General features: G+C 39.8%; 1 long non-coding RNA gene across 1 annotated transcript; it reads left to right on the top strand.

The window, feature by feature from the left end:
* Positions 1–13705: 13705 nt before the first annotated feature.
* Positions 13706–24268, top strand: LOC120299059. Its single transcript, XR_005554317.1, has 3 exons — positions 13706–15251; positions 20097–20223; positions 24119–24268. It is a non-coding gene; the product is annotated as an uncharacterized LOC120299059 (long non-coding RNA).
* The last annotated feature ends 630 nt before the right edge of the window (positions 24269–24898 follow it).

Here is a 24898-nt window from a genome sequence, read left to right as displayed (position 1 = left end):
CATCTATCCCCTCGTCCAAATCGTTGATGAAGATGTTGAAGAGTACTAGGCCAAAACAGAGCCCTGGGGCACCCCACTACACACGTCCCTCCATGTAGATGTGGTTCCATTGAGGACCATACGCTGAGTACGACTGGTCAGCCAGCTACAGATCCATCTGGTGGTGATGCTGTCCAACCCACATTTTTCTATCTTATCAAGTAGTAGTTGTGATCTACCCTATCAAATGCCTTACTGGATGAAAACAAGCTCCAAACTCTTGCCGTCCCACTTAGTTATTTATAATCCCTCAATATTCTTTTCAAGCTCTTTTTGATTTTCTATTATCTTCCTACCTTTAACTGCTTGAACAGTTGGAAAAGCCAAGTAGGAGTAATCAAGAAGCAGCGTTGTGACAGGACTGTCTTAGGACTCCTTTGATCTTTGCTATGTATAGTTGCTCTCTTTTGCTCTGTTCTGCATAGTAACTACACAGCATAGCAGAAATTCAACAACTCTGAAATACTGAAATTCTTGCTCTTCTCAGAAAAGAATAAGGATTCTGGATCTATTATAATAATAAGAGTTTGACAAAAGTTGAACAGACCAATGAGAAGACTATGTAGTTTTATAAGCTCATTGTAATATCATCTTTTATTACTTTTCTATCTATAGAAGTTCAGGAGAGGAAGAGGGGGAGGAAGATGAAGAAGACTGATCATACTTTTGTGACGGAGTTATATATTATCTAGAGCACTGTACAAATACTATTAAATATATCACATTATTTGACCTTTTTATTCTTATCCTGAGGCTTAAAAATATTTCAGAATACCTATTCTCCCATCTGAAACAACTGCAATTGTATGTTGGGCTAAGGTTCTTATTACTCATAGCCTTAGTTGCTAGCAATGATAAAATTGGTAGGATCCTGGTGCCAGAAGGAGAGGAAGTGAGGGGGGGGGGAGATGAAGAAGATTGATCATACTTTTGCAAATACAGTTGTATATTACCTAGAGCACTGAAGAACTTTCTATTGTTGTTTATAATAAATATTATTAAAAACATTATTTGATAGGTGGAACAGCATGGTGGCCTACTGGTGAAGATGCTCGTTTACCACCCAGAAGGTTGAGAGTTCAATTCTAGGTAGCAGCAGATGTTATACAGCAACTGTATTAAATGCTGAAAGGGGAAGACAGCCATTTCATCTAATTCAGGTCATGAAGGGGTCTGAGGGTACTAGGACAATCCAAATAGATCTGTATTCCAGTGGTAGGATTCAAATATGTGAACAATCGGTTCTCTGTGTGGATGCTGCTTCTGGATGTCTATATTCTGGGCCTGGGCAACAAAAAATTAGCTACCAGTTCTGCCGAAGTGGTGCAAACCGGCTGAATCCCACTACTGCCTGTATCCAAAGATCTAGTCTTCCTAAGATTTTGCTACTTATTTTCCTGGCAAAGACTAAAAGAACTTTTGGCTAGAAAGACTTGGCTGTAATTTGAGTTCCTTGAATTTAACAATTTTTAAAGGATAACAGAGGCTTTGGCTGCCAAATTCATTCCCTCTTGGAAGTTGGGGGGGGGCATCAGTTTGTCTAGTTTTTGGGTGATTGGCTGTTATTATATCTTCAGCTTCTCAGTATGAAAAGGGGATTTGGGAGTGCAATGGGTGATTAAGAGGTTGGATGAAAAGATGGTGTAGTTTGTGTCTAAAGATACCAGTGAGGTTATGGATTTACTTAAGGATTAGATGGGATTCCTGTTACAGAGTTCCCTATGTATAGGAATCTCCCTGACCCTGCATATGATGCCATATGCAGACTGACAGTGGAGTTCCCCAATCTTATTGTTCTGGAGGACTTCATCCTGCCATCCATGTATCAGACAAGGGCTGGGAGTTCATAGTCATTCTAACAACAATGCACTTGATCCCTTATTACAAACTCAAACTACAGCAGAAGCATATGATGGACCCAGTCTTTGCCCCACGGGTTATAGTACAGCAATCTCTTGTTTTGAACAAATAATTCCCTGTTAATCCCATTTTTTTTGCAGTAAATTTACACCCTTTCTGCTGGAATTCTAGACATATTCAAAAAGTCCGCTCTTGGTGCATAATGGAACCACTTGGGTTTCAGATGGAAGGGGTTTTTCTCTGAAACTCTGATATATGGTATAAGTTGGTGATTATAGTTTTAGGTTAGATCATACCTATGCAGACTCACTGTGTGCAGGCCCCAGTGTATTTTATGGGTTACTGAGAAGCTCTAAAGGATGTAGCAGCAGAAGAGGTATTTCTGCTGATTATACTTAATTGTATTTCTCTGTTCATGGCCACCTAAATGAAGCTGTTCTGTCCCAGTGTCTAGACACTGAACGGGAAGGGGAGTCTAGATAGTGAAGAACAGGTTTGGCTCAAAACCACCAAGACTGAGATGCTAAAGATTTTGAGCCCACACAATTTTGTGTTTCATAGGTAACATTTTAGGTCAGTCCAGGAGATTGTTTTGAAAATTTAGAGGGAAAGACAACTGCTGGAAAAAGAATGAAATTGTATGCAGAAGGAACCCATTATTGTAGTCTGGCACTTTTCTCAAACTATACAGTAAGCATCAAGATGTTGGAATGTTTTTAAAGTGCACTGTATTAAAAATCTGTGAGGATTGAAAAATTCAGCTTTTGCAAAATATCAAGGTTTTCCTTCCCTCTCTTCTCAGGTAACTGAATTGTCATTTTTACAGCTGGACCTTTTAGGAGAAGAGGAAACCTTGTGCAATTTTAACATGGATGGAAAATAGCAGATTATTGACCAAAAATCTGTTTCCTTCTTGCTGACCTGGAAAGGTATCCTATTTGGCATGGAAACTGATTCTTCATGTTTTTAGAGCATTTGGGTGGTGAACCTGCCAAATGCACGCTCTCAATCAGAAGATAGCATCCTTCGAAGAAAAGACTATTTGCCTATTTATAATTAGTGTTGATTGAAAAGTCAGTATTTATTTTTCTGATTTTTATATTTTTCTAAAAAAAGATTTAATGATTTCTCTCATGGTATGATCCACTGTAGCGATAAATTCAGGACAAATCTGGATAGGGAGTTTGTTGCAGCGTGTTTTGATGAAACGCATAAACTGGGCAATTATGTTCTTGGAAACCTCATCTGGAAAGATAGTTGCCAACTTTTTTTGCCACTCAGATTCAAAGTCATAATGCCGAAGAAGAAAATTATTAGTGGTTGACAAAAAATCAAACGAAGGGGGAACAGAGGTGGTTTGTTCATGATGCTCCCAATGTGTCTCATTAAACAATATTATATAAGGTGAGAGTTCATCAGTAGGAATTTGGGAGTTGCTTCCTCCAGTTATTAAGTGGCTGAGCGGGTTTTCCTTTCTGGATTCCTCAGACTCAACTTCTTTCTTGATAACTTTCTCTGTGTTTTGTTCACTTGGAGTATTTTCCTTTTTTGCCTGCTCGGTGATTATAATATGTTTTACATGGCTGGGCCTTGCTGATCTGTTGGTGGACTTCAGAACAAAGACCACCTTACCAGCCCAGTCCTTATCACTATCCTCCACTACAATAGAAGAAGTCAACGGAGGGAGCTCTGTTGGAAGATGTAAAATGGAGCGCTTTTGTAAGGAATGACCTGATGCTCGATGAAGCCTGTTAAGGGAAGAAACCTGCTGAGGCTTCCCTATTTCTTCACCCATAGTATGTGAAGTAGGTTTTACTTGCTCTCTGGCAAGTTTTCCAGTAGTTTTTGCAAACCCTCACCTTTTTCTTAGGAGTTTAACAAATTCTGTTAGATTTTTTCCAAGCCAATGGTCTCTCTGTAATGTTTCCTGATTGCTCTTTAATCGTTCCAGAGGGCTTTTACCTGAAGTAGGTTTTATTTGTTCTCTTGCATTTTTCCCAGTGGTTTTTGCAAATCCTCGTCTTTTTGTTAGGAGCCTAAGAAATACGTCTTCTCCTGTTGGATGTTTTCCAAGCCATTGACCTTTCTGTACTGCTATATAGTGGCTCTTTAACCTTTCCAGATGGCTTTTAGTTTTCAAGCTGATTTTAGCAGAGGGTTTTGAAATTTCTTTAGCCAATTCCTCTTGGATTGCCAACTCGTGAGTTTTCTCTTCATATTCTATATTTTTTGCTTTGGGAGCCACCTGTAGCCACCTCTTATACTTTAGAGGCACTAGTCCCCTTGCCCACTTCTCCCATTTTTCAGCCACTGCAACTGAAGCAAGTTTCCCTTGCTCTCCTGCAGGATTTCCAGTGGTTGTTGCAAATCCTCGCCTTTTTGTTAATAACCTAAAAAATAGGACTTCTTCCCTTGGATTTTTTCCAAGCCAATTATTTCTCTGTACTTTTTTCTTATGGCTCTTTAACCTTTCCAGGTGTCTTTTAAACCTCAGGCTGATGTCATCAGAAGCTTCTGAAATTCCTGTGTCCAGAATAAGCATATTATCCAGACCAGCAGAATTGGTAGTCTTTCTGCAGTTAATATTTGAAGCTGGGCATAGATTTGGGACTCCATCCAACCTCTTAAGAGGTATCACTAGGATCCCAACTAAGAAAAGTTGTGTGTAGCAGAGATGGCAACCCATTCTACACATCTCCTTTTGCTCATTTGACCCCAAAATGAATGCCTTAGAGTATGGCAGCCAACATTAGCGGTCACTCTTTGTGGTTACTAAGCAACCACATGTCATTCCATATGGAGGCTTCAGGAGAAGGCCATGATATTCCAAGGATGCTGTTTGGTTGTGACATCATTTTACCATAATTGCTGATATCATAGAATTGCCAGAACCATGGCAACAAAATAGGTAGAGGTCTCTTTTTTATATAATGAGTTGATTTTATGAGATCACTCAAATATTTGCATTTTTTGGGGGGGGAGTCAGCATCACAGTGGGGAATATCATATATTTCAAAGGGAAATCAGATTGTAAGACCTGGCTATCATTCTCCAGCTACTAAAATACATTATTGCAAATTACGTAAAGCTAGAAAAAAGGGGGATATGTAGTGAGGGAGGAGGGTAGGAGCACTTAGACTTATATACTGCCCCTTAGTGCTTTACAGAACTCTCTGAGTAGTTTCCAATATCAGCATATTGCCCCCAACAATCTGGCTCCTTGCTTTACTGACCTTGGAAGGATGGAAGGCCATTGAGCCGTTCCGTATCAAACTCCCGACTGTGGGCAGAGTTAGCCCGCAATAGTGCATATAAGATAAGCAGAAGAAAGCAGATAAATTATAAACAGAAATCCCTGTGCAACATTCAGCTATCTTCCTTCCACTCAAATTTATTTATTATCTTTGTGTCACATTGGAAGCAGCCAAATTTTGCTTATATAAGTACCATCTGTGGGACAATTTATACAAAACCCACAGTAAATCTAAAAACATAAAATCAACATTGAGAATATTAAAAATGACTATTCGGGAAAAAGATGCAGTAATAGCAAAAAATGACCCTAAATAAGTTAAAATGTTTTCCAGAACAGCTTGTTATTTAGAATATTAATATTAATAAGGCTAAAATAAGGAAGTATGGAGTATTTTTTCTTTTGAAATGTAAGGATAAAAGTTGTGGTCTTAATTAACTACTTTTAAAATAATCCATAGCCCTGTGTTGTGTTGTGTTGTGTTGTATTGTGTTGAGTGGTTGAACTTTTCTGATTTTCATGAACCCTGATTGGCTAGAAAATAGGGTAAATGAAGAAATAAATAAATAATATTCTTTGAGCACAAGAAGGAGCTACGAAGATATTTAACTCTGAGCTGGAATCTGTGGTCAAATCTTTGAAAAGTCCATACAGAAAATCATAAATCAGTTAGGGGTCAAAGATACTAATTATACAGAGGATATTAAAAAAAGAACAAGAGACACATTTAGGTATAGAAAATCACCAACCTATTGTGTCAACTCTACAAATGTGTGTAATGCAAATAATTTAACTGTACCTTTGGAATACAAATCTGACACCAGCTTTTATTATGATGATGGTTTGAATATAACCCTCCCAGTGCAACTGAAAGAAGAGTGCCAAGTAAACTCACAACTTCTAAGAGGTTACTTTTGGGACTTTTTCTTCATGGATACTTTGAGAAAAAAAGATATGATAGACATCTTGGAGAAGGAAACTTTATTCTGGGGATTTACTCCAGGTTAATCTACAATGTCTAACAATTCAACTTTGAAATATTTTTTCATATATATAAATAAGGCTAAGAATTTCTTGAAGAAAAGAGGCCGATAGACACTCTTGAGAAGAAAAAGATTTCATTCTATGAAGATAAGCTGGAGGGAGTGACTTAAATTTAATGATTTAATTAGTTAGGATGGATTTTTATAAGTTTGATATATGTATTAAAAGAAAACTTTAAGGTAGTTTTGTATGTATAAAATGAGTTTGTAAATGCATGTCTTGCTGAATAATCTCTGAAGTTTGTAAAATACTATTGATTAAATTTGAAAATAAGAGAAGAAAAAGATTTACTCCATGAGGATAAATTCGAGGGAGAGATTTGAATTCATTGAGCTAATTGGAGTTAATTGAATGAAAGCTCTAATATAGTATTGCGTTTTGGGTTCTGAGTTTAAAATGAAGAGGGTTTTTTTTCCCCTTTACATATAATACTTGAGTATTTTTTAAAGTTAGTAAAATATCAAAACTAGAAAAAGTGTTTTCTCCCTTTAGAGTTAAAAAAAAAATGAAATAAAATAGAGGATTCTCTTAATATCCAGAGACAACTACCGTCCTTCTAGAGGACGCTCAAGAAGGATCAGAAGTGGATCCCGAAGAAGAGGTGGATAGACTTTACCAGCCAGCTGAAAGGAGGCAGAAGGACAGTCCGGACAAGGCCCCAGCATCTCTTCAATGCTTCAGATGCAAAGGACGCCACAAGCGAGCTGACTGCAGGTTCCGATCCGCCATTTGCAGAGCGTGTGGCAGGCAAGGCCACATTGCATCCATCTGTTTGGGTCGCCAGAAGGTCAAACTTCGTGAAGAATTGCGTCTGAAAGGTACCAGGGTCCCCAGCCAACATAGGGTGGGTTTCTGTGAATCACGCAGAAGTTATTTTGAGGACAGGGACACATAAACCCCTTAAGAAAAAGCTTTCCCTTAATGTAAGGCTGCAAGGGGTTCCCTTATCAATGGAGTTGGACACTGGGGTCCGTTCTTTCCATTATTTCTATTAACACATTCAAAACGATATGCAGCAGCAGTGGCCTTTGAGTTAAACTCAGGCCATCGAATCTAATACTTACAGATTTTCTGAATTCTACGGTGTGTGTTAAGGGGGAGGCCACTCTTAGAATACAGCATAAGGATTTTGAAGGTCCCCTAGATGTGGTGGTTGTTGGGGGTGAACGTACAAGTCTTATTGGACTCGATTGTTTCGAGGCTCTGGGAATCCAGGTAACTGGGCTGCACCATTTGCAAACATTGAGCCTGGCAGAAGTCTGAAAGGAGTTTGCAGATGTGTTTAGTTCAGAGCTAGGATCCTACAAGGGGCCCCCCATTGTGCTACGGTTACACTCAACTATCACGCCCATCAGGGTCAAGTCTAGGAGGGTACCTTTTGTCCTGAAAGGTAAAATAGATGCTGAGCTGGACAAATTGCTCCAGCAAGGCATTTTAGAACCTGTAGATTCTACCTGTTGATGAGGCAGCTGCAGAGGCCCAGACTATTGTAACTCACAGAGGGGCAGTCAAGGTCAAGAGACTGCAATTTGGGGTAAATGTAGCCCCTGGCATATTCCAAAGTGTCATGGAGAGCACACTTCGAGGTATTCCTGGGGTCTGTCCCTATTTTGATGATGTCCTCATTGCTAGGGAGTCATCTCAAAATTTAGCAGAGAGATTAAGGGCTGTTTTGCTTCGTTTTTGAAAAGCAGGCCTTAAACTAAAGAAGGATAAATGTAAGATAGGAGTCACTTCTACTGACTTCTTAGGATTCAGGATAGATGCTCAAGGCATTCACCCTGCTGAAACTAAATTGCAAGCCATCCAGCAGTCCCCAAGTCCTAAATCTAAGAATGAACTGCAAGCTTTCTTGGGGCTATTAAATTTTTACCATGCTTTTCTCCCACATAAGGCTGCAGTGGCAGAGCCATTACACAGGCTCTTAGACAAGCAGGCTCCTTGGCAGTGGACTAAAGTCCATGACAAGAGTTTCAATGAGGTTAAGGCCTTGCTCACTTCTAATGCTGTTTTAGCTCATTTCAATGAGCAAATGCCTGTTTGCATCGTCTGCGATGCATCTCCTTATGGGGTGGGAGCTGTACTTAGCCATCTGAAGGCTGATGGGACACAGGTCCCTGTGGCCTATTATTCAAGAACTCTGTCTTCTGCAGAGCGAAATTACACTCAAATTGACAGCGAAGCCTTGGCTATAGTGGCTGGCATTAAGAAATTCCATGATTTCTTATATGGCTGCCATTTCACAATCTATACTGACCATAAGCCTCTGCTGGGTTTGTTTACCACTAACAAACAGACCCCACATATTATTTCTCCTCGTATGCTGAGATGGTCCATTTTCCTGTCAGCATATGACTATACATTAGTCCACAAACCAGAAAAAGAAATGGGCCATGCAGATGGCCTGAGCAGACTACCCCTGAACCAATTGGAGCCAGATCCTCCTCCAGCTATTACTATTCTGTCCATTCAGGAGTTGCCTGAGTCTCCCCTCAATGCTAGGGACGTGGCTGCAGAAACTGCCACTGATCACACGCTTACACGCGTGCTGACATGGGTGTTGTCAGGATGGCCTGACAAGTGCCCAGATACTGAGTTCCAAAGCTTCTGGCACAAGAAGCATGAGTTTTCTACTTTCAAGGGTTGCCTGTTACGGGGTAGCAGGGTAGTGATTCTAGCCTCATTGAGGTCTAGAATCTTGATCTCTCTGCATGAGGGACATCCTGGTATAGTTAGGATGAAAGCACTTGCGCACAACCATCTTTGGTGGCCTGGACTCGATAAAGCCATCGAGGCCCAGGTGCACGAGTGCCAAGTGTACCAACAATCTCGGCCTGAAATGCCTCAGGCCCCAGTACATAGGTGGGAGGAAACTCAAACCCCATGGTCTAGGGTGCATATAGATTATGCTGGGCCCTTTCAGGGGCAATTCTTCCTGGTTGTTGTTGATAGCCATTCCAAGTGGCTAGAGGTTGTTCCTGTTTCCTCCACTACTACTGCCAGGACCACCCAGGTGTTGAGAGGAATTTTTGCATCACATGGCCTCCCAGATGTTCTGGTTTCAGATAATGGCCCTCAATTTACTTCTTCTGAGTTCCAGGCTTTTCTTCAGGCCAATCTGATCCGGCATGCAACATTGGCTCCCTTCCACCCATCCTCCAACGGACTGGCAGAGAGAATGGTGTGTACCACCAAAGATGCCCTTAAGAAACTGACTTATGGTAACTGGCATCACAGGTTAGCAGATTTCCTTCTTGCACGCCGCATCACACCATGCACTGCCACAGGGAAGAGCCCTGCTGAACTCCGCTGGGGTCGCCGCCTCATCACTAAACTGGACAGGTTGCACCTGGACCGGGTGGCTTCACAGGTGTCACAACCGTGGGCACTTAGGAGACTCCAAGTAGGCGATCCGGTCTGGGCACGGAACTATGGGCCTGGTCATCTCTGGGTCACAGCTATAGTCTGCAAGGTCTCGGGGCTGTTGTCATACGAAGTTGCCTTGGGAGATGGCTGCGTTCTTCGCAGACACATAGACCAACTGCGTTGGAGACTGGACTCTCACCTTTTCGCTTCTGGCTCTGCTCTGGGGGGCAGGAGGACCATAACATGCATTCTGAGGCTCAGTTTCACAGGCCTAACAGGCAATCACCAGCCGCAACTGAGGCTATGGGGAATTCATTCCAAGGTTCTGCAAGTGCTCCTAACAGGAATTCACCGGATAGGGGGTCATCCCACACATCCATAATTACTCCAGACAGGGAGTCACACCGGGGGTATCCACAGTATTCCTATATGTCAGATAGTGCTTCAGACAGGGAGACTGACCGGGGGTATCCACACAAATCACAAGCAGCAAGAGAAAAAGAATTCCAACAGGGGCGCTTGCCCAATTCCGCAATTGCTCCCAAAAGAGTTCAATAGCAAAGGGGGTTGCTGTGGAGGCGACTCCTGACTCTGGCACCTTGGACACGTGCTTGGGGGCCACAGAGTACTGGGGCACTTCCGCTATCCAGCACTCTCCATCTACTGGCCTTGGGTTTGAGGGACAGTGTTCCCAAGAAGGGTCCATTGTGGACCCGGGGATTTCCACCCCTCCAAGGTATGCTGGCTTGGACTTAGAGAGTCCAGCCAGCCAGCAGATGGGTGGGTCAACAGGGTATTTGGGGCAGCAAAGTCCTGGCCTGCCTAGCCTAGTGAGCGAACAGGTAGGCCAGGCAACCTCACCAGGGTCACCTGGAAATTTAGGGCAGCAACACCCTGGCCTGCCTTGCCTGGTAGGCAAGCAGGTGGGCCAGGCAATCTCTCCTGGCCTAAGAAGGTCACAGCGGGCCAAGTGCTCACCCAAACATCTTAGAGAATTTGTGAAGTTGCTGTCAAGTCACAAGGGTTCTGTTCATGAGGCCCCTGGATAACGGGTAGATTATTTTATATTATTTTTTTGATTTCGGATATATTTATTGCTTGAACAAAGTTGGAGGGGTTTTGCCTAAGGGCAGACTCGAGTATTCCACATTCCTTGCATTTGATTAATGAAACTATATAACCCTCTTCCAATGTAGGATGTACATGTGTGGCGCAGGTATGTTCTATCTAGGGGGGAGGGGTGTTGTGTCCTGAGCCTGCAAAAGCAGGCTCAGGACATTGCACTGGTCCCGGGCATTCCAAAGCTGCCTGGGACCAGACTGAGCGGTGCCAGCCTTGCGCGCATGTGCAAGGCATGAAAATGCTCTGTTACTTTGTTTGCCATTGTCTGGGTCTCCGGATGCTTAAAAGAGGCCTGCGTGCCTTTGGGGTTGTTAGAGTGTTGTTGAAGAAGAATAAAGAGCTGTTTAACTTTGCCATGTGTATTCATCATTCGCACACGAACAAAGTACTTAACAAATATATTTTTATCTATTGCTCTTTATTTTTAGCAGAAAGAAAGGCCAAGGCCAAAACTGTTTTAGAACAGAACTATTTGTTATTCTGATTTTAGTGGATAGAAATATAATAACTGTTCTACTCTGTGGCTGGAAAGAAAGATAGATCTCTTCAGAAATCAGAAAATGTGGCCTGATCTTTGGCTTTATTATCAGATTTACTACGAAAGATATAACCTTTAGCTTTCCTTTTGTTCACAAAACTATCTTAGGAGTAAAATGGATTCCCGTATTTTCTGGCTAATAGAAATTCCTGCATTTCATTGTGAGAGGCTCACAGGCACTATCTTGTTTCTAGACTGAACTCTATACTGAAGGATTCTTGGACATTTCCCAGTTATCCAAATTGCAAAAACTGGATATTTTTTGAATACCATAAATGCCGGCGTACAAGGCGACCCGGCGTATAAGACAACCCCTGTCTTTATAGCCGGGCCGCATTCCTAGAACGTCGTCTTATACGCCGGAAACTACCAGTATTTCCAGCGTATAAGACGACTCGGCGTATAAGACGACCCCCGTCTTTGGCGCCAATTTCAGCGCTCGCGGAAGTCGTCTTAGACGCCGGCATTTACGGTAATTACAGATACAGGAGTAGCCCAATGTAAGCAAGGAAATTCATTATTCATTCATTCAAACAAACAGAGAAAAGTGCAGTCAAGTCAACAAGTAGATTAGTCTATGGTCTATTTAGAGATGACAATGAAGATTATGAATTAGAGAACGATATCAGCAGCTGGCTTCACAAACTGCATTTGCTCATAAGACCTGCCTGTCACACATTGTCTGACCTTCCTACATCTTTCTTCTTGTGTATTTGCAACCTCTGAACATTTAATAGACCAGCTTTTCACTGAGCCAGAGATGAATTTATGCTAATTAGAGATTCACAAACAAAGTCTTGGAAGGAACCTTGGAGGTCTTCTAGTCCAACCCCCTGCTCTGGCAGGAAACCCTATGAGCTAATTGTCTATGAAGATTCTCAGTCATCCAGGTCATGGTGCTTTTTTTTCCAAAAGGCAACTGGACTTTGTTTTTCCTTGAAAACATTTCATTCTCATCCAAGAAGCCTCTTCAGTTCTGACTGAATGGTGGAGGATGGAAGGATTTATATTCCTTGCAGTCATCTGGTCATAGCACTCTTTCTGACATTTGTTGAGGTTACTTGAAGGTTTATCTGTGCCCTCAAGGTCACCTGAATAGTGCAATTGGGTATGAAACTTTCTTGGAACTGTTGAAAGGACTGTGTTGTTTCAAACTCATAGAAATATCCAGAGTTGGTGCTTTAAAACTACAGTTCAAAGAACAGTCCCTTTCACGTTGCTGGGCTCATCTACAATAGATTTTCTATAACTATCCAAGAGAACTATGAAAGTATGGATGCCTTTTGTAACAACATATGTGTGCAAAAAAATCACTCTCTGCTTTCATTTATCTTAAGAATGAGCATAGGAACTGTTTGAAAACATAAAATCAGAACTCAGAATGTAAGTTTCACTTATTAAGCGGGATATGTGAGTGAAGTGCAACACCAGTATTCTTGTTAATTGTAATTATATGAACATATGTTCTCCATTTCCCAACATTAAATGAAATACAATTTGTAAAATTATATTCATATCATTTTCAGCTTTCATTTTCATCTGGCTTGTATACGTATGTCATATTAATGGTTCCATTGCTTGTACTTTCGCTGCTAGTGTGGTTGGTGGGATCCACTTTAATTGGGCGGGTTTTGTCTTAAAGACATTTTCTTAACCCAACATCCTTCTTTAGGGCCACAACAGGGCTGAAATTCCTCCAGGTGGTGGGCCTGGACTCATAAAAAAATATATATGGTGACTGAACATAGACAATCAATGGGGGAGGTAAGCAGAATTGTAAAATCTTTTCATCAAATTTTAGTGTAAAAATTGACTTCAAATTCAGAATTAGCACATCAATATACCCTAAAATGGTCCATTTTAGTGAAAAGGGTATTGATACTATTACTTTAACTTCACATGGAATCATAGCAATAAAGATATTATAATAGGAATGTGCATTAACAGATTTCCCCTTCTCTCTAAATTTGAAAGCTCTTCGTGAGAAAATTGAAATAAATATTTGATGCAGTCTGCTTTAAATTATTCATAGAATTTAAAGGCCACCTTCCTCTAAATGGTGGTGTTACTTTAGGCCAGTCACTTTCTCTCAGCCATTAATGACTGGAAAATACACAAAAACAGAACAGGTAGCAATCAACTTGAATTGTTTTGTAACAAAAGACAAGGGTAATATTATAATTTGTTATTGTAAAACAGCTTCAATCATCTGCATTTAGCATAGGCAAGCTAACTGCAGATAATGGAAAATGCAATCCAACAACTCTCAAGGCCTAATAGCTCTTGTAGATACATACATCTGGAGAGAACCTAGTTTAAAATGATCTGAAACAGAAGTAGATATTTATTCTGAACACTACAGGCAAAAGGGCATAAAATAGGCCTTCAGATTCATTATTAACATATTCAAAGATTAAATTTCAGGTTAAGAAAGAAGTTTATTTCTTTCTTTTAAAGAAAATACTTCTTATCAAATAACAAAAACAAAAAATAATTATCAAATTTCAAGAAATTTGTTTATCTATATTACTAGAAACATCTTCACATATATTTATATAAAAATCATTCATGTAAACTCAATAGGCAATATGAATACATATTAGAAGGTGACAAAATAATAAAACAGAACTTTATCTATTTTAATTACGGTAAGGACCCTGTTTAGTATAATGGTTATGGTCTGGCCTAGAAATCCTGAAAACTGATTTTAGGCCTCCTTTAGGCATGAAAGCCAACAGCCTTCCAATTTTATTGATGTATCCAGAAATTGGGAAAATATATGTGGTAATAAAGAAGATGGAACCATAGTTCCACATATTTTGTCCAACCCTACTGTGTTTTTATAAGAATATAGATGAACATAGTGTATAAATGCAGACTCACTGTGTGCAGAGATCACTGTGCAAGCCCCAGAACCCAGGAAAAGAAGAGAGGAGTTGACACAGTTTGTGTCCAGGATGTGAGGGGCCGAAGTTCATTTGAAAGTTAATTTGAACTGGATGAGCGTGTGCCAGCATTGGACATTGTTTGAAATGCTGATTTTTCAGTCAAACTCTATTCTAGAAATGTCTGTAACAATCAGACTGCTTTGCAACAGCTGCACTTTTTGCTGCATAAATATATTGTGAGAAATCACACTCCAGTAGCATTGAGTCTCTTGGGGTTTGTTTGCTCCTCTCATAAAAATACTTTTTTTCAGAAAAGGAGTTCAGGAGGATGGGGCTATACCCTGATCAAAGCTTAAAGGTCAGTAGCCATTTTGTTTTTGACTCAGTTCCTGGAAGGGGAAGGCAGCCATTTCATCTACCATGAAGGGATCTGAGGATAGGAGAGCAGTCTGAACAGACATGTGTCAACCTGTCAAGGTTCTTTTGCAGTGTCAAGACATGAGGGGGGAGGGTTGGAGGATGAAGAACAGATTTGGTTCAAAATCATTAATATGAGAGGCTAAAGGTTTTGGGCCCACAAGTCCTTTGACTCTGGTAAAATATAGGTAATGACCCTGAACATGACTGTCTTGCTTGGATTCAAGGTGCAATTTGCTTCTTGTTGGATGTTTTAATTTTCTAATGTCAATTTTGCAAAAGATTCCTAAACAGTAGATGAAAATGAAACTTACACAATAACTTCCCCTACCTATATTTCCCATCTATGTTTATAGGACTACATTTTGTCAGTGATTTATAAAGACTTAATGTTTTGTAAACTTATTTTTTTTATAAAATACAGGTCTTGTACGTTCACTTGAATAATCCCTTGATTTCTTCCATTATAATGGATGATTATGTTTTAGACTGGGCTAGTAAAATAGTCTTTATTCTGTAATCTGCCAACAGATCAGCAAGGCCCAGCTATGTAAAGCACATTGTAAACATTAGACAGGAGAAAGAGGAAGATACTCAGGGAAGAGAGAACACAGAGAAAGCTTTGGAAAAAGAACTTGAGCCTCAGGAATCAAGAAAGAAAAAAACTACTCAGCTATTTAATAATTGAAAGAAACAAATCCAGAATTCCTATTGTTAGAAAGAGGTAAGCAATAAAACAACCAAGGCAATCTGGTATCTGGTAAGCAACAAAAGTTTATTTGTATTTGCAAATACCAGTACACGTGACATAGACCCAGATCAAGGCATGCAACAGTTTTTATAGCCCTTACCCCTCCCCCCATGCTCAGTACTGTTCTGGTTTTCCATTGGCTGGATACTAACAAGCTCCAAACCAATCCAGAGTGCCCATGAACAAAAACTCCCTACCAACATGTTATCACTAATCTTCTTTTGCTTTTCTTGCATAAATTAGTTATTTTTGGAATAACTTTGATTTTTATTAACCCATTTTAAACTTGAGCTAATCTCTATTTCTGTTTTGTTTTGCTGAGGAGTTAATGCTATCACACCCAGCAGTAGCTTGTAACTCCAGAGCCAGTTAAAAAGGCCAGTTCAAAGAAACTGTGAATACCTGCTGAGTTATACCTTCCTTCCTTCCTTCCTTCCTTCCTTCCTTCCTTCCTTCCTTCCTTCCTTCCTTCCTTCCTTTTTAAAGCTCTGTAAATCTTTAGTATATACCCCCTATACTATACCTGGGCTCTCTTTTTCAGACCTAACAAAGAACAGAAAGATGTTTTAATATAACAAAGAACTCTTCTTCAGCTAAGAGTGTCTTCTTCCCAGGAAATGTCTTGGAGGAAAAAAGTTCTAAGTTAAAGAACAATCCTTGACAGATTGTACTACATCCCCGTCTTTGGAGAAGTTTCACTAGTTGGAGACTCCTTTTCAGACCTGACAAAGAATAGAAAGACGTTGTAATAGAAGTTAAAAAGAACTCTTCTGCAGCTAAGCTTGTCTCCTTCCTAGGATGGGAAGGATAATGGCTCATTTGTTTTCACATTTCTTAAAACAGAAGGAAGTTTTAGACTAGTTTTCCTCAACCTCAGCAACATTAAGGTGTTAACTGGAAGCATTGCTGGCCAGGGAATTCTGGAAGTTGACACCCACACAGCTTAAAGGCTTTGTGATTGACGAACATTGCTGTAGATAAACTGTCCTCTGATAAATGGCTATCATGAGCTGCAATCTATTGGAGAATTTGTTTTTCTCCTGGACAAATTAAACCAAATATCACTGCATTCCAATTTGCTTGCATATAGCTAAGGCTAGGAATTTCAAGAGGTCTCTTAAGCAACTATGAAGCACAATCATTTAAATAAATTTGATATAGATATTCAATAGCAGTAGCACTAGGACTTATATACTGCTTCATAGTGCACTACAGTCCTTTTAGAACCTATAATAATAATAGTAGTAGTAGTAGTAGTAGTAGTAGTAGTAGTAATAATAATAATAATGGGACCTTGGAGGTCATCTAGTCCAACCCCCTGCTCAGGCAGGAAACCCTATACCATTTCAGACAAATGTCTGTCCAGTTTCTTCTTTAAAACTTCCAGTGTTGGAGCATTCACCACTTCTGGAGGCAGGCTGTTCCATTGGTTAATTGTTGTAACTGTCAGGAAGTTTCTCCTTAGTTCTTAGTTCTGCCTTCAGGCGCCTTGGAAAATAGCTTGACTCCCTCTTCTTTGTGGCAGCCCCTGGGATGTTGGAATACTGCTATCATGTCCCCCCTCATCCTTCTCTTCATTAAACTAGACATACTCAATTCCAGCAGCCTTTCCTTATATACTTTAGCCTCCAGTCCCCTAATCATCTTTGTTGCTCTTCTCTGTACTCTTTCTAGAGTCTCAATATATTTTTTATATCGTGGTGACCAAAACTGGATGCAGCTATTCCAAGTGTGGCCTTACCAAGGCATTGTAAAGTGGTATTAATACTTCACGTGATCTTGATTCTATCCCTCTGTTAATGGAGCCTAGCATTGTGTTGGCCTTCTTGGCAGCTGCAGTACACTGCTGGCTCATATTTAAGTGATTGTCCACTAGGACTCTGAGGTCCCTCTCATAGTTACTACTATTGAGCAAGGTACCCCCTATACTATACCTGTACACTTGGTTTTTCTTGCCTAAATGTAGAACCTTACTTTTTTCACCATTGAATTTCATTTTGTTAGATAGTGCCCAGTGTTCAAGTCTGTCCAGATCCTCCTGTATCTTAAGCCTATCTTCTGGAGTGTTGGCTATTCCTGCCAGCTTCGTGTTGTCTGCAAATTTGATGACTTCCCCATCTATCCCCTCGTCCAAATCGTTGATGAAGATGTTGAAGAGTACTAGGCCAAAACAGAGCCCTGGGGCACCCCACTACACACTTCCCTCCATGTAGATGTGGTTCCATTGAGGACCATACGCTGAGTACGACTGGTCAGCCAGCTACAGATCCATCTGGTGGTGATGCTGTCCAACCCACATTTTTCTATCTTATCAAGTAGTAGTTGTGATCTACCCTATCAAATGCCTTACTGGATGAAAACAAGCTCCAAACTCTTGCCGTCCCACTTAGTTATTTATAATCCCTCAATATTCTTTTCAAGCTCTTTTTGATTTTCTATTATCTTCCTACCTTTAACTGCTTGAACAGTTGGAAAAGCCAAGTAGGAGTAATCAAGAAGCAGCGTTGTGACAGGACTGTCTTAGGACTCCTTTGATCTTTGCTATGTATAGTTGCTCTCTTTTGCTCTGTTCTGCATAGTAACTACACAGCATAGCAGAAATTCAACAACTCTGAAATACTGAAATTCTTGCTCTTCTCAGAAAAGAATAAGGATTCTGGATCTATTATAATAATAATAGCTTGACAAAAGTTGAACAGACCAATGAGAAGACTATGTAGTTTTATAAGCTCATTGTAATATCATCTTTTATTACTTTTCTATCTATAGAAGTTCAGGAGAGGAAGAGGGGGAGGAAGATGAAGAAGACTGATCATACTTTTGTGACGGAGTTATATATTATCTAGAGCACTGTACAAATACTATTAAATATATCACATTATTTGACCTTTTTATTCTTATCCTGAGGCTTAAAAATATTTCAGAATACCTATTCTCCCATCTGAAACAACTGCAATTGTATGTTGGGCTAAGGTTCTTATTACTCATAGCCTTAGTTGCTAGCAATGATAAAATTGGTAGGATCCTGGTGCCAGAAGGAGAGGAAGTGAGGGGGGGGGGAGATGAAGAAGATTGATCATACTTTTGCAAATACAGTTGTATATTACCTAGAGCACTGAAGAACTTTCTATTGTTGTTTATAATAAATATTATTAAAAACATTATTTGATAGGTGGAACAGCATGGTGGCCTACTGGTGAAGATGCTCGTTTACCACCCAGAAGGTTGAGAGTTCAATTCTAGGTAGCAGCAGATGTTATACAGCAACTGTATTAAATGCTGAAAGGGGAAGACAGCCATTTCATCTAATTCAGGTCATGAAGGGGTCTGAGGGTACTAGGACAATCCAAATAGATCTGTATTCCAGTGGTAGGATTCAAATATGTGAACAATCGGTTCTCTGTGTGGATGCTGCTTCTGGATGTCTATATTCTGGGCCTGGGCAACAAAAAATTAGCTACCAGTTCTGCCGAAGTGGTGCAAACCGGCTGAATCCCACTACTGCCTGTATCCAAAGATCTAGTCTTCCTAAGATTTTGCTACTTATTTTCCTGGCAAAGACTAAAAGAACTTTTGGCTAGAAAGACTTGGCTGTAATTTGAGTTCCTTGAATTTAACAATTTTTAAAGGATAACAGAGGCTTTGGCTGCCAAATTCATTCCCTCTTGGAAGTTGGGGGGGGGGGCATCAGTTTGTCTAGTTTTTGGGTGATTGGCTGTTATTATATCTTCAGCTTCTCAGTATGAAAAGGGGATTTGGGAGTGCAATGGGTGATTAAGAGGTTGGATGAAAAGATGGTGTAGTTTGTGTCTAAAGATACCAGTGAGGTTATGGATTTACTTAAGGATTAGATGGGATTCCTGTTACAGAGTTCCCTATGTATAGGAATCTCCCTGACCCTGCATATGATGCCATATGCAGACTGACAGTGGAGTTCCCCAATCTTATTGTTCTGGAGGACTTCATCCTGCCATCCATGTATCAGACAAGGGCTGGGAGTTCATAGTCATTCTAACAACAATGCACTTGATCCCTTATTACAAACTCAAACTACAGCAGAAGCATATGATGGACCCAGTCTTTGCCCCACGGGTTATAGTACAGCAATCTCTTGTTTTGAACAAATAATTCCCTGTTAATCCCATTTTTTTTGCAGTAAATTTACACCCTTTCTGCTGGAATTCTAGACATATTCAAAAAGTCCGCTCTTGGTGCATAATGGAACCACTTGGGTTTCAGATGGAAGGGGTTTTTCTCTGAAACTCTGATATATGGTATAAGTTGGTGATTATAGTTTTAGGTTAGATCATACCTATGCAGACTCACTGTGTGCAGGCCCCAGTGTATTTTATGGGTTACTGAGAAGCTCTAAAGGATGTAGCAGCAGAAGAGGTATTTCTGCTGATTATACTTAATTGTATTTCTCTGTTCATGGCCACCTAAATGAAGCTGTTCTGTCCCAGTGTCTAGACACTGAACGGGAAGGGGAGTCTAGATAGTGAAGAACAGGTTTGGCTCAAAACCACCAAGACTGAGATGCTAAAGATTTTGAGCCCACACAATTTTGTGTTTCATAGGTAACATTTTAGGTCAGTCCAGGAGATTGTTTTGAAAATTTAGAGGGAAAGACAACTGCTGGAAAAAGAATGAAATTGTATGCAGAAGGAACCCATTATTGTAGTCTGGCACTTTTCTCAAACTATACAGTAAGCATCAAGATGTTGGAATGTTTTTAAAGTGCACTGTATTAAAAATCTGTGAGGATTGAAAAATTCAGCTTTTGCAAAATATCAAGGTTTTCCTTCCCTCTCTTCTCAGGTAACTGAATTGTCATTTTTACAGCTGGACCTTTTAGGAGAAGAGGAAACCTTGTGCAATTTTAACATGGATGGAAAATAGCAGATTATTGACCAAAAATCTGTTTCCTTCTTGCTGACCTGGAAAGGTATCCTATTTGGCATGGAAACTGATTCTTCATGTTTTTAGAGCATTTGGGTGGTGAACCTGCCAAATGCACGCTCTCAATCAGAAGATAGCATCCTTCGAAGAAAAGACTATTTGCCTATTTATAATTAGTGTTGATTGAAAAGTCAGTATTTATTTTTCTGATTTTTATATTTTTCTAAAAAAAGATTTAATGATTTCTCTCATGGTATGATCCACTGTAGCGATAAATTCAGGACAAATCTGGATAGGGAGTTTGTTGCAGCGTGTTTTGATGAAACGCATAAACTGGGCAATTATGTTCTTGGAAACCTCATCTGGAAAGATAGTTGCCAACTTTTTTTGCCACTCAGATTCAAAGTCATAATGCCGAAGAAGAAAATTATTAGTGGTTGACAAAAAATCAAACGAAGGGGGAACAGAGGTGGTTTGTTCATGATGCTCCCAATGTGTCTCATTAAACAATATTATATCAGGTAAGAGTTCATCAGTAGGAATTTGGGAGTTGCTTCCTCCAGTTATTAAGTGGCTGAGCGGGTTTTCCTTTCTGGATTCCTCAGACTCAACTTCTTTCTTGATAACTTTCTCTGTGTTTTGTTCACTTGGAGTATTTTCCTTTTTTGCCTGCTCGGTGATTATAATATGTTTTACATGGCTGGGCCTTGCTGATCTGTTGGTGGACTTCAGAACAAAGACCACCTTACCAGCCCAGTCCTTATCACTATCCTCCACTACAATAGAAGAAGTCAACGGAGGGAGCTCTGTTGGAAGATGTAAAATGGAGCGCTTTTGTAAGGAATGACCTGATGCTCGATGAAGCCTGTTAAGGGAAGAAACCTGCTGAGGCTTCCCTATTTCTTCACCCATAGTATGTGAAGTAGGTTTTACTTGCTCTCTGGCAAGTTTTCCAGTAGTTTTTGCAAACCCTCACCTTTTTCTTAGGAGTTTAACAAATTCTGTTAGATTTTTTCCAAGCCAATGGTCTCTCTGTAATGTTTCCTGATTGCTCTTTAATCGTTCCAGAGGGCTTTTACCTGAAGTAGGTTTTATTTGTTCTCTTGCATTTTTCCCAGTGGTTTTTGCAAATCCTCGTCTTTTTGTTAGGAGCCTAAGAAATACGTCTTCTCCTGTTGGATGTTTTCCAAGCCATTGACCTTTCTGTACTGCTATATAGTGGCTCTTTAACCTTTCCAGATGGCTTTTAGTTTTCAAGCTGATTTTAGCAGAGGGTTTTGAAATTTCTTTAGCCAATTCCTCTTGGATTGCCAACTCGTGAGTTTTCTCTTCATATTCTATATTTTTTGCTTTGGGAGCCACCTGTAGCCACCTCTTATACTTTAGAGGCACTAGTCCCCTTGCCCACTTCCCCCATTTTTCAGCCACTGCAACTGAAGCAAGTTTCCCTTGCTCTCCTGCAGGATTTCCAGTGGTTGTTGCAAATCCTCGCCTTTTTGTTAATAACCTAAAAAATAGGACTTCTTCCCTTGGATTTTTTCCAAGCCAATTATTTCTCTGTACTTTTTTCTTATGGCTCTTTAACCTTTCCAGGTGTCTTTTAAACCTCAGGCTGATGTCATCAGAAGCTTCTGAAATTCCTGTGTCCAGAATAAGCATATTATCCAGACCAGCAGAATTGGTAGTCTTTCTGCAGTTAATATTTGAAGCTGGGCATAGATTTGGGACTCCATCCAACCTCTTAAGAGGTATCACTAGGATCCCAACTAAGAAAAGTTGTGTGTAGCAGAGATGGCAACCCATTCTACACATCTCCTTTTGCTCATTTGACCCCAAAATGAATGCCTTAGAGTATGGCAGCCAACATTAGCGGTCACTCTTTGTGGTTACTAAGCAACCACATGTCATTCCATATGGAGGCTTCAGGAGAAGGCCATGATATTCCAAGGATGCTGTTTGGTTGTGACATCATTTTACCATAATTGCTGATATCATAGAATTGCCAGAACCATGGCAACAAAATAGGTAGAGGTCTCTTTTTTATATAATGAGTTGATTTTATGAGATCACTCAAATATTTGCATTTTTTGGGGGGGGGGTCAGCATCACAGTGGGGAATATCATATATTTCAAAGGGAAATCAGATTGTAAGACCTGGCTATCATTCTCCAGCTACTAAAATACATTATTGCAAATTACGTAAAGCTAGAAAAAAGGGGGATATGTAGTGAGGGAGGAGGGTAGGAGCACTTAGACTTATATACTGCCCCTTAGTGCTTTACAGAACTCTCTGAGTAGTTTCCAATATCAGCATATTGCCCCCAACAATCTGGCTCCTTGCTTTACTGACCTGGGAAGGATGGAAGGCCATTGAGCCGTTCCGTATCAAACTCCCGACTGTGGGCAGAGTTAGCCCGCAATAGTGCATATAAGATAAGCAGAAGAAAGCAGATAAATTATAAACAGAAATCCCTGTGCAACATTCAGCTATCTTCCTTCCACTCAAATTTATTTATTATCTTTGTGTCACATTGGAAGCAGCCAAATTTTGCTTATATAAGTACCATCTGTGGGACAATTTACAAGACCCACAGTAAATCTAAAAACATAAAATCAACATTGAGAATATTAAAAATGACTATTCGGGAAAAAGATGCAGTAATAGCAAAAAATGACCCTAAATAAGTTAAAATGTTTTCCAGAACAGCTTGTTATTTAGAATATTAATATTAATAAGGCTAAAATAAGGAAGTATGGAGTATTTTTTCTTTTGAAATGTAAGGATAAAAGTTGTGGTCTTAATTAACTACTTTTAAAATAATCCATAGCCCTGTGTTGTGTTGTGTTGTGTTGAGTGGTTGAACTTTTCTGATTTTCATGAACCCTGATTGGCTAGAAAATAGGGTAAATGAAGAAATAAATAAATAATATTCTTTGAGCACAAGAAGGAGCTACGAAGATATTTAACTCTGAGCTGGAATCTGTGGTCAAATCTTTGAAAAGTCCATACAGAAAATCATAAATCAGTTAGGGGTCAAAGATACTAATTATACAGAGGATATTAAAAAAAGAACAAGAGACACATTTAGGTATAGAAAATCACCAACCTATTGTGTCAACTCTACAAATGTGTGTAATGCAAATAATTTAACTGTACCTTTGGAATACAAATCTGACACCAGCTTTTATTATGATGATGGTTTGAATATAACCCTCCCAGTGCAACTGAAAGAAGAGTGCCAAGTAAACTCACAACTTCTAAGAGGTTACTTTTGGGACTTTTTCTTCATGGATACTTTGAGAAAAAAAGATATGATAGACATCTTGGAGAAGGAAACTTTATTCTGGGGATTTACTCCAGGTTAATCTACAATGTCTAACAATTCAACTTTGAAATATTTTTTCATATATATAAATAAGGCTAAGAATTTCTTGAAGAAAAGAGGCCGATAGACACTCTTGAGAAGAAAAAGATTTCATTCTATGAAGATAAGCTGGAGGGAGTGACTTAAATTTAATGATTTAATTAGTTAGGATGGATTTTTATAAGTTTGATATATGTATTAAAAGAAAACTTTAAGGTAGTTTTGTATGTATAAAATGAGTTTGTAAATGCATGTCTTGCTGAATAATCTCTGAAGTTTGTAAAATACTATTGATTAAATTTGAAAATAAGAGAAGAAAAAGATTTACTCCATGAGGATAAATTCGAGGGAGAGATTTGAATTCATTGAGCTAATTGGAGTTAATTGAATGAAAGCTCTAATATAGTATTGCGTTTTGGGTTCTGAGTTTAAAATGAAGAGGGTTTTTTTTCCCCTTTACATATAATACTTGAGTATTTTTTAAAGTTAGTAAAATATCAAAACTAGAAAAAGTGTTTTCTCCCTTTAGAGTTAAAAAAAAAATGAAATAAAATAGAGGATTCTCTTAATATCCAGAGACAACTACCGTCCTTCTAGAGGACGCTCAAGAAGGATCAGAAGTGGATCCCGAAGAAGAGGTGGATAGACTTTACCAGCCAGCTGAAAGGAGGCAGAAGGAAAGTCCGGACAAGGCCCCAGCATCTCTTCAATGCTTCAGATGCAAAGGACGCCACAAGCGAGCTGACTGCAGGTTCCGATCCGCCATTTGCAGAGCGTGTGGCAGGCAAGGCCACATTGCATCCATCTGTTTGGGTCGCCAGAAGGTCAAACCTCGTGAAGAATTGCGTCTGAAAGGTACCAGGGTCCCCAGCCAACATAGGGTGGGTTTCTGTGAATCACGCAGAAGTTATTTTGAGGACAGGGACACATAAACCCCTTAAGAAAAAGCTTTCCCTTAATGTAAGGCTGCAAGGGGTTCCCTTATCAATGGAGTTGGACACTGGGGTCCGTTCTTTCCATTATTTCTATTAACACATTCAAAACGATATGCAGCAGCAGTGGCCTTTGAGTTAAACTCAGGCCATCGAATCTAATACTTACAGATTTTCTGAATTCTACGGTGTGTGTTAAGGGGGAGGCCACTCTTAGAATACAGCATAAGGATTTTGAAGGTCCCCTAGATGTGGTGGTTGTTGGGGGTGAACGTACAAGTCTTATTGGACTCGATTGTTTCGAGGCTCTGGGAATCCAGGTAACTGGGCTGCACCATTTGCAAACTTTGTGCCTGGCAGAAGTCTGAAAGGAGTTTGCAGATGTGTTTAGTTCAGAGCTAGGATCCTACAAGGGGCCCCCCAT

This window comes from Crotalus tigris, unplaced genomic scaffold (genome assembly GCF_016545835.1).
Source record: "Crotalus tigris isolate CLP2741 ecotype Arizona unplaced genomic scaffold, ASM1654583v1 scf7180000024219.118220, whole genome shotgun sequence".
Classification (NCBI taxonomy): Eukaryota; Metazoa; Chordata; class Lepidosauria; order Squamata; family Viperidae; genus Crotalus; species Crotalus tigris.
This window is presented reverse-complemented; position numbering and strand designations above follow the sequence as displayed.